We start from the raw sequence: 12,546 nt of genomic DNA, 5'->3' as shown, positions 1-12,546 counted from the left end.
ACACCTAGAAAAATGTTCCCGCTAGATGGCAGGAGTAATGAAATGATTTTTCTCTTGAATCAAAAGTAAGTTAAACTATCTGTGAATTCCAAATTTTCCTAAAAATTAGCCTTGTAGTGTGTATTAATGATATTGTTAAACGTTTAATGTAATAAATGTAATTTTTAGTCAAGTGTAGCATAAATACTTGAAGTAACGCAAGGTGCCGCGTGTAGTTACTTTAGACGAGTTAGTTAGGGTCGGGCGTTTCGTGCTTTCGGCATACTTACCTGGCGTAGGGGTTACCGTGATCAGCAAGGCGGTTTCCCCGGGGCGAGACTCTTCCATTGCACTTCGGTTGGGCTGACCCCTGCGAATATCCCAAACGTGGATATCTCGGGCGCGCAATTTTTGGTAGTAGGGACTGTATTCGCGCCGTCCCTTATAATTATAATTGAAACAGAATATTCACACAAAAAATCATCAAGAGAGTAGAGACAACTTATCGAACTTGAACGAGAACATTGGTTTCCGTATACAAATACCATGCCTGAATGTGTTGCTAGATTCTACCGTCATATCAAATGAATATTGTTTGGTTGGTTTATAGATTTTTCTTTTGTTTAAACGTTGCCTACATCGTTAGGTTAGCAGCAATGGTGAGATAGAGAGAACATCAAGGAAACGCCAATTTCCTTCATTTAATAAATATGCACACAACATAACAATCTAACCTTACCAGATTCGTTTTACATACCTGTCAATGACGGCGCCGTCTTCACCAATGGGTGGCCACATCTTCGAACAAAAATGTACTTCATATTGACAGTTATTACCTGAAACAAACAACAATTAGAAGTTTTAATATTGGTGTATAATCAAATTATGCAATTTCTGTGTTCCGTTGCAAATGTTAAATTTTAGGTTCAGAGCACCTTGATCCAGGGGTTATAGTTGAACGCGTTTCGAAACCAGAGGTCCTGGGTCAGAAGCTTACAAGGTTCTCACAATATTCTACACACACATTATTTTTAATCGTTTCCAGTAACATTCCTTTCTCTCATTATAGAAGTTTGACGCTGTATAGTGGATTTACATTGTTTCGTATGAAGTAATAATTTTCACTTCATGGTATAATTAAACGAACAATGTAGATTATTACTTTTGATTGAAATATTTGAAAAGGATTTATGTAGTTCTTCGTCCAGAATATGATTTCAGTAGTTGTTTTATGTGCTTGAGCACATTTATGTCAAAACAATCCCTAGCCTCCTATAAACTAGTATAAACCGTACAAAATGAAGACTAAAATTGGTATACGCTGTAAGTGCCAAAATAATTCAAACCCCGTTTTCCACGTTAAACTGTGTAATGTGCCATGCTTTATAATGTGGTAAACGTGAAAAGTGGCTGGTAGCCTTCTAAGTAGTTCAAAGTGCGTGAAAAGAGGCCACTAGTGTGAACGTTCTTATGGGCTGATGTGCGGAACGATGGGATTTATCAACACTTTCGCTTTTGGCACTTACAACGTTTACCACTTTTAGTCCTCAAATAATTATTTTTTCCAGGCGCGGGGCTTCGAACGTGTGCCCTAGTTGGCCATCCATAATGCCGGCTCTCGTCTTCCCAGTCTGATAGCAAATGCCTGTGGACGCCATGTGATGTCCTTTAATTTAAAATTTTCACGACCGATTCGTATGTTAGTAAATGATGTGTACAGCCACGGACAAAATATTTATTACTGACTCGTTCCCTATTATAGTATTAGGTAAAATAAAGGTAAAGTTCCTCGCGTGCCATGAAGGCACATTTAGGGGATGTAAGCGTACCAAGGTGTGGGCTTAGCACCACGCTCCTACCGCCTTTACGCCCCCCTAGGAACTGATAGCAAATGCTGTGGACGCCATGTGATGTCCTTTAATTTAAAATTTTCACGACCGATTCGTATGTTAGTAAATGATGTGTACAGCCACGGACAAAATATTTATTACTGACTCGTTCCCTATTATAGTATTAGGTAAAAAAAAGGTAAAGTTCCTCGCGTGCCATGAAGGCACATTTAGGGGATGTAAGCGTACCAAGGTGTGGGCTTAGCACCACGCTCCTACCGCCTTTACGCCCCCCTAGGAACCCAATGATTTGAGGTTGGGTGAGCCCCAGAGCCGCTTTATGTGGGGGACCAGAGGAAAGGAATGTTAGCTATGTATATATCATAATTGTCGCATGATTTACTGCCACTATTCCGTCTCGGTTATCTGTGGAGCAAACGAACGAAAACTGTCCCTGCGCAAGTAGTAACGCGAGACGGCTCGATCAATGAACACGTGAGAGGATATGGGATTGCCTGTAGGGGACGACTTCAGTAATCAACCTTCCCAGCACCGTGTATTGCTTCGCTCTGCTCAATCTCCTGCTACGCACGACATTGCTCCAGAGATAGGCGGGACAGAGTATAAATGTCAACCTCTCTTCTACGTTACACTGTGGATCGTATTTTGCAGACTAACGAGGCTATGGCGTCTGTACTCATGTCCAGTATAATCCCCGTGAACCTTGTTTTGTGAACTGCCCATGTGTTTTTGCGACTGTCCTTTCATCTACCTCATCTTTTCACAATTCATCTTCATGTAAGCGATTAGCCAAATGTGGAAGAAAACCTAAGTCAAATAAAACAAATCAATGAAATCAATTAATCTAAAATGCTAATGAAGTATAGTCTTATGTTCAATTCCTTCTTAATTGAAAGGGATAAGAAAAAATACCCCTTATAGAGCGAAGTACACAGTGAGCAGTTGAAAGACATGAGCAGGAAGACACAATGAAGGGAAGGGACGTTTAAATGGGTGAAATAAGGAAGGATATATTACGATTCGCACAGGGAAGATAGGAATGATAGCCAAGCGGCATTACAACAGGTGACGACATGGAGTAACTTCCTACTCTTTGTTAGATTGGAGTGGATAGAGGGAAATTTAATCAGAAGATTTGGCGAATCGATTATCTGTTTGCGACCATGCTTGTGTGCGAAAGCAAGGATTGGGGGGCGGTAAATATTATACAAGCAGAGATAAATCATAAACTTTATATCTGCACACCCTAATTTATCAAAATTTGACTGCTGCTCACCCGGTCAATATTTTCGTCAGTATCAAGTTTGTCGACGTCCTTCTCGACGTGTGAGACCCTGTCGACCATTTTCGCAATTGTTCCATTCATTAATCTCACTTTCTTCACGATTGTCTCGTTCGAATCCCTTACCATTTCCAGTATTTCCCGAATTTCACTTAGTTCACTTTGGTCCGGAGCGGGGTGATATGTGCCAAGGTATAAATTACATCTCTTCCACAAACCAAACTCTACTGTCTGCATAAAGTTTACTATAAATAATGAACGTTTTTAGTGTTGAATTCAAGCTGTATATTAATACATACATTACTTAAATAAAGCAACTTTTATGGTTTTGCGAATGTAGTAGTTAATTAGGAAAATAGTCTCGGACGCTAATTTCATGGGAGAAAGTTCTTCAATTTTTGGCCCCCTCCCCCAAAGTTAGGCTCCAAGTTACGCCCATGTCCACCACTGTTCCGAAGTCAGTTCTGTCTGAAATTTTATAGGTGTCATAAGCCTTTCTCTTTTACTTAACAACTGAAAATTTGGGGGCACGAGAGCCCCCCTTGCCTCGCCAAGTTACGCCTATGAATTACAGTATTTTAATGTAATTAAATTAAATGTAATATTTCGCATGATTTTTTTCCAGGGAGGGGCAAGCAAAGTATTTTTTTTCAGGGGTGGCAAAGGAGTGATATTTTTCTCCATAATAGTGATACCCCCTGAAGAAACACTATTTCAGTCCGAAATTAACATGTACCTTCAACGAATTTACAATAAATAACATAAGTTACTGTGACCGAAATGATATATCTTTTGGTGGACATTCATTTTCCAGGGGGGTGTGGCCTCCGTTGCCCCCCTTCCGGACGTTCATGGTGACATCGCATGATATTTAATCTGATTTGAACGGGGTGAATGTAATTACAGAATCGCTCACCAGATGTCACATCCAGCTGGAATATACACCTAGAAAAATGTTCCCGCTAGATGGCAGGAGTAATGAAATAATTTTTCTCTTGAATCAAAAGTAAGTTAAACTAACTGTGAATTCCAAATTTTCCTAAAAATTAGCCTTGTAGTGTGTATTAATGATATTGTTAAACGTTTAATGTAATAAATGTAATTTTTAGTCAAGTGTAGCATAAATACTTGAAGTAACGCAAGGTGCCGCGTGTAGTTACTTTAGACGAGTTAGTTAGGGTCGGGCGTTTCGTGCTTTCGGCATACTTACCTGGCGTAGGGGTTACCGTGATCAGCAAGGCGGTTCCCCCGGGGCGAGGCTCTTCCATTGCACTTCGGTTGGGCTGACCCCTGCGAATATCCCAAACGTGGATATCTCGGGCGCGCAATTTTTGGTAGTAGGGACTGCGTTCGCGCCGTCCCTTATAATTATAATTGAAACAGAATATTCACACAAAAAATCATCAAGAGAGTAGAGACAACTTATCGAACTTGAACGAGAACATTGGTTTCCGTATACAAATACCATGCCTGAATGTGTTGCTAGATTCTACCGTCATATCAAATGAATATTGTTTGGTTGGTTTATAGATTTTTCTTTTGTTTAAACGTTGCCTACATCGTTAGGTTAGCAGCAATGGTGAGATAGAGAGAACATCAAGGAAACGCCAATTTCCTTCATTTAATAAATATGCACACAACATAACAATCTAACCTTACCAGATTCGTTTTACATACCTGTCAATGACGGCGCCGTCTTGACCAATGGGTGGTAGCCACATCTTCGAACAAAAATGTACTTCATATTGACAGTTATTACCTGAAACAAACAACAATTAGAAGTTTTAATATTGGTGTATAATCAAATTATGCAATTTCTGTGTTCCGTTGCAAATGTTAAATTTTAGGTTCAGAGCACCTTGATCCAGGGGTTATAGTTGAACGCGTTTCGAAACCAGAGGTCCTGGGTCAGAAGCTTACAAGGTTCTCACAATATTCTACTCACACATTATTTTTAATCGTTTCCAGTAACATTCCTTTCTCTCATTATAGAAGTTTGACGCTGTATAGTGGATTTACATTGTTTCGTATGAAGTAATAATTTTCACTTCATGGTATAATTAAACGAACAATGTAGATTATTATTTTTGATTGAAATATTTGAAAAGGATTTATGTAGTTCTTCGTCCAGAATATGATTTCAGTAGTTGTTTTATGTGCTTGAGCACATTTATGTCAAAACAATCCCTAGCCTCCTATAAACTAGTATAAACCGTACAAAATGAAGACTAAAATTGGTATACGCTGTAAGTGCCAAAATAATTCAAACCCCGTTTTCCACGTTAAACTGTGTAATGTGCCATGCTTTATAATGTGGTAAACGTGAAAAGTGGCTGGTAGCCTTCTAAGTAGTTCAAAGTGCGTGAAAAGAGGCCACTAGTGTGAACGTTCTTATGGGCTGATGTGCGGAACGATGGGATTTATCAACACTTTCGCTTTTGGCACTTACAACGTTTACCACTTTTAGTCCTCAAATAATTATTTTTTCCAGGCGCGGGGCTTCGAACGTGTGCCCTAGTTGGCCATCCATAATGCCGGCTCTCGTCTTCCCAGTCTGATAGCAAATGCCTGTGGACGCCATGTGATGTCCTTTAATTTAAAATTTTCACGACCGATTCGTATGTTAGTAAATGATGTGTACAGCCACGGACAAAATATTTATTACTGACTCGTTCCCTATTATAGTATTAGGTAAAATAAAGGTAAAGTTCCTCGCGTGCCATGAAGGCACATTTAGGGGATGTAAGCGTACCAAGGTGTGGGCTTAGCACCACGCTCCTACCGCCTTTACGCCCCCCTAGGAACTGATAGCAAATGCCTGTGGACGCCATGTGATGTCCTTTAATTTAAAATTTTCACGACCGATTCGTATGTTAGTAAATGATGTGTACAGCCACGGACAAAATATTTATTACTGACTCGTTCCCTATTATAGTATTAGGTAAAAAAAAGGTAAAGTTCCTCGCGTGCCATGAAGGCACATTTAGGGGATGTAAGCGTACCAAGGTGTGGGCTTAGCACCACGCTCCTACCGCCTTTACGCCCCCCTAGGAACCCAATGATTTGAGGTTGGGTGAGCCCCAGAGCCGCTTTATGTGGGGGACCAGAGGAAAGGAATGTTAGCTATGTATATATCATAATTGTCGCATGATTTACTGCCACTATTCCGTCTCGGTTATCTGTGGAGCAAACGAACGAAAACTGTCCCTGCGCAAGTAGTAACGCGAGACGGCTCGATCAATGAACACGTGAGAGGATATGGGATTGCCTGTAGGGGACGACTTCAGTAATCAACCTTCCCAGCACCGTGTATTGCTTCGCTCTGCTCAATCTCCTGCTACGCACGACATTGCTCCAGAGATAGGCGGGACAGAGTATAAATGTCAACCTCTCTTCTACGTTACACTGTGGATCGTATTTTGCAGACTAACGAGGCTATGGCGTCTGTACTCATGTCCAGTATAATCCCCGTGAACCTTGTTTTGTGAACTGCCCATGTGTTTTTGCGACTGTCCTTTCATCTACCTCATCTTTTCACAATTCATCTTCATGTAAGCGATTAGCCAAATGTGGAAGAAAACCTAAGTCAAATAAAACAAATCAATGAAATCAATTAATCTAAAATGCTAATGAAGTATAGTCTTATGTTCAATTCCTTCTTAATTGAAAGGGATAAGAAAAAATACCCCTTATAGAGCGAAGTACACAGTGAGCAGTTGAAAGACATGAGCAGGAAGACACAATGAAGGGAAGGGACGTTTAAATGGGTGAAATAAGGAAGGATATATTACGATTCGCACAGGGAAGATAGGAATGATAGCCAAGCGGCATTACAACAGGTGACGACATGGAGTAACTTCCTACTCTTTGTTAGATTGGAGTGGATAGAGGGAAATTTAATCAGAAGATTTGGCGAATCGATTATCTGTTTGCGACCATGCTTGTGTGCGAAAGCAAGGATTGGGGGGCGGTAAATATTATACAAGCAGAGATAAATCATAAACTTTATATCTGCACACCCTAATTTATCAAAATTTGACTGCTGCTCACCCGGTCAATATTTTCGTCAGTATCAAGTTTGTCGACGTCCTTCTCGACGTGTGAGACCCTGTCGACCATTTTCGCAATTGTTCCATTCATTAATCTCACTTTCTTCACGATTGTCTCGTTCGAATCCCTTACCATTTCCAGTATTTCCCGAATTTCACTTAGTTCACTTTGGTCCGGAGCGGGGTGATATGTGCCAAGGTATAAATTACATCTCTTCCACAAACCAAACTCTACTGTCTGCATAAAGTTTACTATAAATAATGAACGTTTTTAGTGTTGAATTCAAGCTGTATATTAATACATACATTACTTAAATAAAGCAACTTTTATGGTTTTGCGAATGTAGTAGTTAATTAGGAAAATAGTCTCGGACGCTAATTTCATGGGAGAAAGTTCTTCAATTTTTGGCCCCCTCCCCCAAAGTTAGGCTCCAAGTTACGCCCATGTCCACCACTGTTCCGAAGTCAGTTCTGTCTGAAATTTTATAGGTGTCATAAGCCTTTCTCTTTTACTTAACAACTGAAAATTTGGGGGCACGAGAGCCCCCCTTGCCTCGCCAAGTTACGCCTATGAATTACAGTATTTTAATGTAATTAAATTAAATGTAATATTTCGCATGATTTTTTTCCAGGGAGGGGCAAGCAAAGTATTTTTTTTCAGGGGTGGCAAAGGAGTGATATTTTTCTCCATAATAGTGATACCCCCTGAAGAAACACTATTTCAGTCCGAAATTAACATGTACCTTCAACGAATTTACAATAAATAACATAAGTTACTGTGACCGAAATGATATATCTTTTGGTGGACATTCATTTTCCAGGGGGGTGTGGCCTCCGTTGCCCCCCTTCCGGACGTTCATGGTGACATCGCATGATATTTAATCTGATTTGAACGGGGTGAATGTAATTACAGAATCGCTCACCAGATGTCACATCCAGCTGGAATATACACCTAGAAAAATGTTCCCGCTAGATGGCAGGAGTAATGAAATAATTTTTCTCTTGAATCAAAAGTAAGTTAAACTAACTGTGAATTCCAAATTTTCCTAAAAATTAGCCTTGTAGTGTGTATTAATGATATTGTTAAACGTTTAATGTAATAAATGTAATTTTTAGTCAAGTGTAGCATAAATACTTGAAGTAACGCAAGGTGCCGCGTGTAGTTACTTTAGACGAGTTAGTTAGGGTCGGGCGTTTCGTGCTTTCGGCATACTTACCTGGCGTAGGGGTTACCGTGATCAGCAAGGCGGTTCCCCCGGGGCGAGGCTCTTCCACTGCACTTCGGTTGGGCTGACCCCTGCGAATATCCCAAACGTGGATATCTCGGGCGCGCAATTTTTGGTAGTAGGGACTGCGTTCGCGCCGTCCCTTATAATTATAATTGAAACAGAATATTCACACAAAAAATCATCAAGAGAGTAGAGACAACTTATCGAACTTGAACGAGAACATTGGTTTCCGTATACAAATACCATGCCTGAATGTGTTGCTAGATTCTACCGTCATATCAAATGAATATTGTTTGGTTGGTTTATAGATTTTTCTTTTGTTTAAACGTTGCCTACATCGTTAGGTTAGCAGCAATGGTGAGATAGAGAGAACATCAAGGAAACGCCAATTTCCTTCATTTAATAAATATGCACACAACATAACAATCTAACCTTACCAGATTCGTTTTACATACCTGTCAATGACGGCGCCGTCTTGACCAATGGGTGGTAGCCACATCTTCGAACAAAAATGTACTTCATTTTGACAGTTATTACCTGAAACAAACAACAATTAGAAGTTTTAATATTGGTGTATAATCAAATTATGCAATTTCTGTGTTCCGTTGCAAATGTTAAATTTTAGGTTCAGAGCACCTTGATCCAGGGGTTATAGTTGAACGCGTTTCGAAACCAGAGGTCCTGGGTCAGAAGCTTACAAGGTTCTCACAATATTCTACTCACACATTATTTTTAATCGTTTCCAGTAACATTCCTTTCTCTCATTATAGAAGTTTGACGCTGTATAGTGGATTTACATTGTTTCGTATGAAGTAATAATTTTCACTTCATGGTATAATTAAACGAACAATGTAGATTATTATTTTTGATTGAAATATTTGAAAAGGATTTATGTAGTTCTTCGTCCAGAATATGATTTCAGTAGTTGTTTTATGTGCTTGAGCACATTTATGTCAAAACAATCCCTAGCCTCCTATAAACTAGTATAAACCGTACAAAATGAAGACTAAAATTGGTATACGCTGTAAGTGCCAAAATAATTCAAACCCCGTTTTCCACGTTAAACTGTGTAATGTGCCATGCTTTATAATGTGGTAAACGTGAAAAGTGGCTGGTAGCCTTCTAAGTAGTTCAAAGTGCGTGAAAAGAGGCCACTAGTGTGAACGTTCTTATGGGCTGATGTGCGGAACGATGGGATTTATCAACACTTTCGCTTTTGGCACTTACAACGTTTACCACTTTTAGTCCTCAAATAATTATTTTTTCCAGGCGCGGGGCTTCGAACGTGTGCCCTAGTTGGCCATCCATAATGCCGGCTCTCGTCTTCCCAGTCTGATAGCAAATGCCTGTGGACGCCATGTGATGTCCTTTAATTTAAAATTTTCACGACCGATTCGTATGTTAGTAAATGATGTGTACAGCCACGGACAAAATATTTATTACTGACTCGTTCCCTATTATAGTATTAGGTAAAATAAAGGTAAAGTTCCTCGCGTGCCATGAAGGCACATTTAGGGGATGTAAGCGTACCAAGGTGTGGGCTTAGCACCACGCTCCTACCGCCTTTACGCCCCCCTAGGAACCCAATGATTTGAGGTTGGGTGAGCCCCAGAGCCGCTTTATGTGGGGGACCAGAGGAAAGGAATGTTAGCTATGTATATATCATAATTGTCGCATGATTTACTGCCACTACTCCGTCTCGGTTATCTGTGGAGCAAACAAACGAAAACAGTCCCTGCGCAAGTAGTAACGCGAGACGGCTCGATCAATGAACACGTGAGAGGATATGGGATTGCCTGTAGGGGACGACTTCAGTAATCAACCTTCCCAGCACCGTGTATTGCTTCGCTCTGCTCAATCTCCTGCTACGCGCGACATTGCTCCAGAGATAGGCGGGACAGAGTATAAATGTCAACCTCTCTTCTACGTTACACTGTGGATCGTATTTTGCAGACTAACGAGGCTATGGCGTCTGTACTCATGTCCAGTATAATCCCCGTGAACCTTGTTTTGTGAACTGCCCATGTGTTTTTGCGACTGTCCTTTCATCTACCTCATCTTTTCACAATTCATCTTCATGTAAGCGATTAGCCAAATGTGGAAGAAAACCTAAGTCAAATAAAACAAATCAATGAAATCAATTAATCTAAAATGCTAATGAAGTATAGTCTTATGTTCAATTCCTTCTTAATTGAAAGGGATAAGAAAAAATACCCCTTATAGAGCGAAGTACACAGTGAGCAGTTGAAAGACATGAGCAGGAAGACACAATGAAGGGAAGGGACGTTTAAATGGGTGAAATAAGGAAGGATATATTACGATTCGCACAGGGAAGATAGGAATGATAGCCAAGCGGCATTACAACAGGTGACGACATGGAGTAACTTCCTACTCTTTGTTAGATTGGAGTGGATAGAGGGAAATTTAATCAGAAGATTTGGCGAATCGATTATCTGTTTGCGACCATGCTTGTGTGCGAAAGCAAGGATTGGGGGGCGGTAAATATTATACAAGCAGAGATAAATCATAAACTTTATATCTGCACACCCTAATTTATCAAAATTTGACTGCTGCTCACCCGGTCAATATTTTCGTCAGTATCAAGTTTGTCGACGTCCTTCTCGACGTGTGAGACCCTGTCGACCATTTTCGCAATTGTTCAATTCATTAATCTCACTTTCTTCACGATTGTCTCGTTCGAAACCCTTACCATTTCCAGTATTTCACGAATTTCACATAGTTCACTTTGGTCCGGAGCGGGGTGATATGTGCCAAGGTATAAATTACATCTCTTCCACAAACCAAACTCTACTGTCTGCATAAAGTTTACAATAAATAATGAACGTTTTTAGTGTTGAATTCAAGCTGTATATTAATACATACATTACTTAAATAAAGCAACTTTTATGGTTTTGCGAATGTAGTAGTTAATTAGGAAAATAGTCTCGGACGCTAATTTCATGGGAGAAAGTTCTTCAATTTTTGGCCCCCTCCCCCAAAGTTAGGCTCCAAGTTACGCCCATGTCCACCACTGTTCCGAAGTCAGTTCTGTCTGAAATTTTATAGGTGTCATAAGCCTTTCTCTTTTACTTAACAACTGAAAATTTGGGGGCACGAGAGCCCCCCTTACCTCGCCAAGTTACGCCTATGAATTACAGTATTTTAATGTAATTAAATTAAATGTAATATTTCGCATGATTTTTTTCCAGGGAGGGGCAAGCAAAGTATTTTTTTTCAGGGGTGGCAAAGGAGTGATATTTTTCTCCATAATAGTGATACCCCCTGAAGAAACGCTATTTCAGTCCGAAATTAACATGTACCTTCAACGAATTTACAATAAACAACATAAGTTACTGTGACCGAAATGATATATCTTTTGGTGGACATTCATTTTCCAGGGGGGTGTGGCCTCCGTTGCCCCCCTTCCGGACGTTCATGGTGACATCGCATGATATTTAATCTGATTTGAACGGGGTGAATGTAATTACAGAATCGCTCACCAGATGTCACATCCAGCTGGAATATACACCTAGAAAAATGTTCCCGCTAGATGGCAGGAGTAATGAAATGATATTTCTATTGAATCAAAAGTAAGTTAAACTATCTGTGAATTCCAAATTTTCCTAAAAATTAGCCTTGTAGTGTGTATTAATGATATTGTTAAACGTTTAATGTAATAAATGTAATTTTTAGTCAAGTGTAGCATAAATACTTGAAGTAACGCAAGGTGCCGCGTGTAGTTACTTTAGACGAGTTAGTTAGGGTCGGGCGTTTCGTGCTTTCGGCATACTTACCTGGCGTAGGGGTTACCGTGATCAGCAAGGCGATTCCCCCGGGGCGAGGCTCTTCCATTGCACTTCGGTTGGGCTGACCCCTGCGAATATCCCAAACGTGGATATCTCGGGCGCGCCGTCCCTTATAATTGTAATTGAAACAGAATATTCACACAAAAAATCATCAAGAGAGTAGACAACTTATCGAACTTGAACGAGAACATTGGTTTCCGTATACAAATACCATGCCTGAATGTGTTGCTAGATTCTACCGTCATATCAAATGAATATTGTTTGGTTGGTTTATAGATTTTTCTTTTGTTTAAACGTTGCCTACATCGTTAGGTTAGCAGCAATGGTGAGATAGAGAGAACATCAAGGAAA

At 40.1% G+C, this 12,546-nt stretch overlaps 3 non-coding genes and 1 pseudogene across 3 annotated transcripts; all 4 read left to right on the top strand.

The window, feature by feature from the left end:
* The first annotated feature begins 261 nt into the window (after window positions 1-261).
* On the top strand, window positions 262-423 carry LOC145994515 (U1 spliceosomal RNA). The gene has a single exon (XR_014442380.1). It is a non-coding gene; the product is annotated as a U1 spliceosomal RNA (small nuclear RNA).
* A 3,890-nt stretch (window positions 424-4,313) lies between these two features.
* Window positions 4,314-4,475, top strand: LOC145994522 (U1 spliceosomal RNA). The gene has a single exon (XR_014442386.1). It is a non-coding gene; the product is annotated as a U1 spliceosomal RNA (small nuclear RNA).
* Window positions 4,476-8,369: 3,894 nt separating this feature from the next.
* Window positions 8,370-8,531, top strand: LOC145994513 (U1 spliceosomal RNA). Its single transcript, XR_014442378.1, has one exon. It is a non-coding gene; the product is annotated as a U1 spliceosomal RNA (small nuclear RNA).
* A 3,644-nt stretch (window positions 8,532-12,175) lies between these two features.
* Window positions 12,176-12,300, top strand: LOC145994516 (U1 spliceosomal RNA; annotated as a pseudogene).
* Window positions 12,301-12,546: the final 246 nt, after the last annotated feature.

Source organism: Lepisma saccharinum, chromosome 10, assembly GCF_977018435.1.
Source record: "Lepisma saccharinum chromosome 10, izLepSacc3.1, whole genome shotgun sequence".
Taxonomy (NCBI): domain Eukaryota; kingdom Metazoa; phylum Arthropoda; class Insecta; order Zygentoma; family Lepismatidae; genus Lepisma; species Lepisma saccharinum.
The sequence above is the reverse complement of the archived record's forward strand: the minus strand, read 5'-3'. Positions and strand labels throughout refer to the sequence as shown.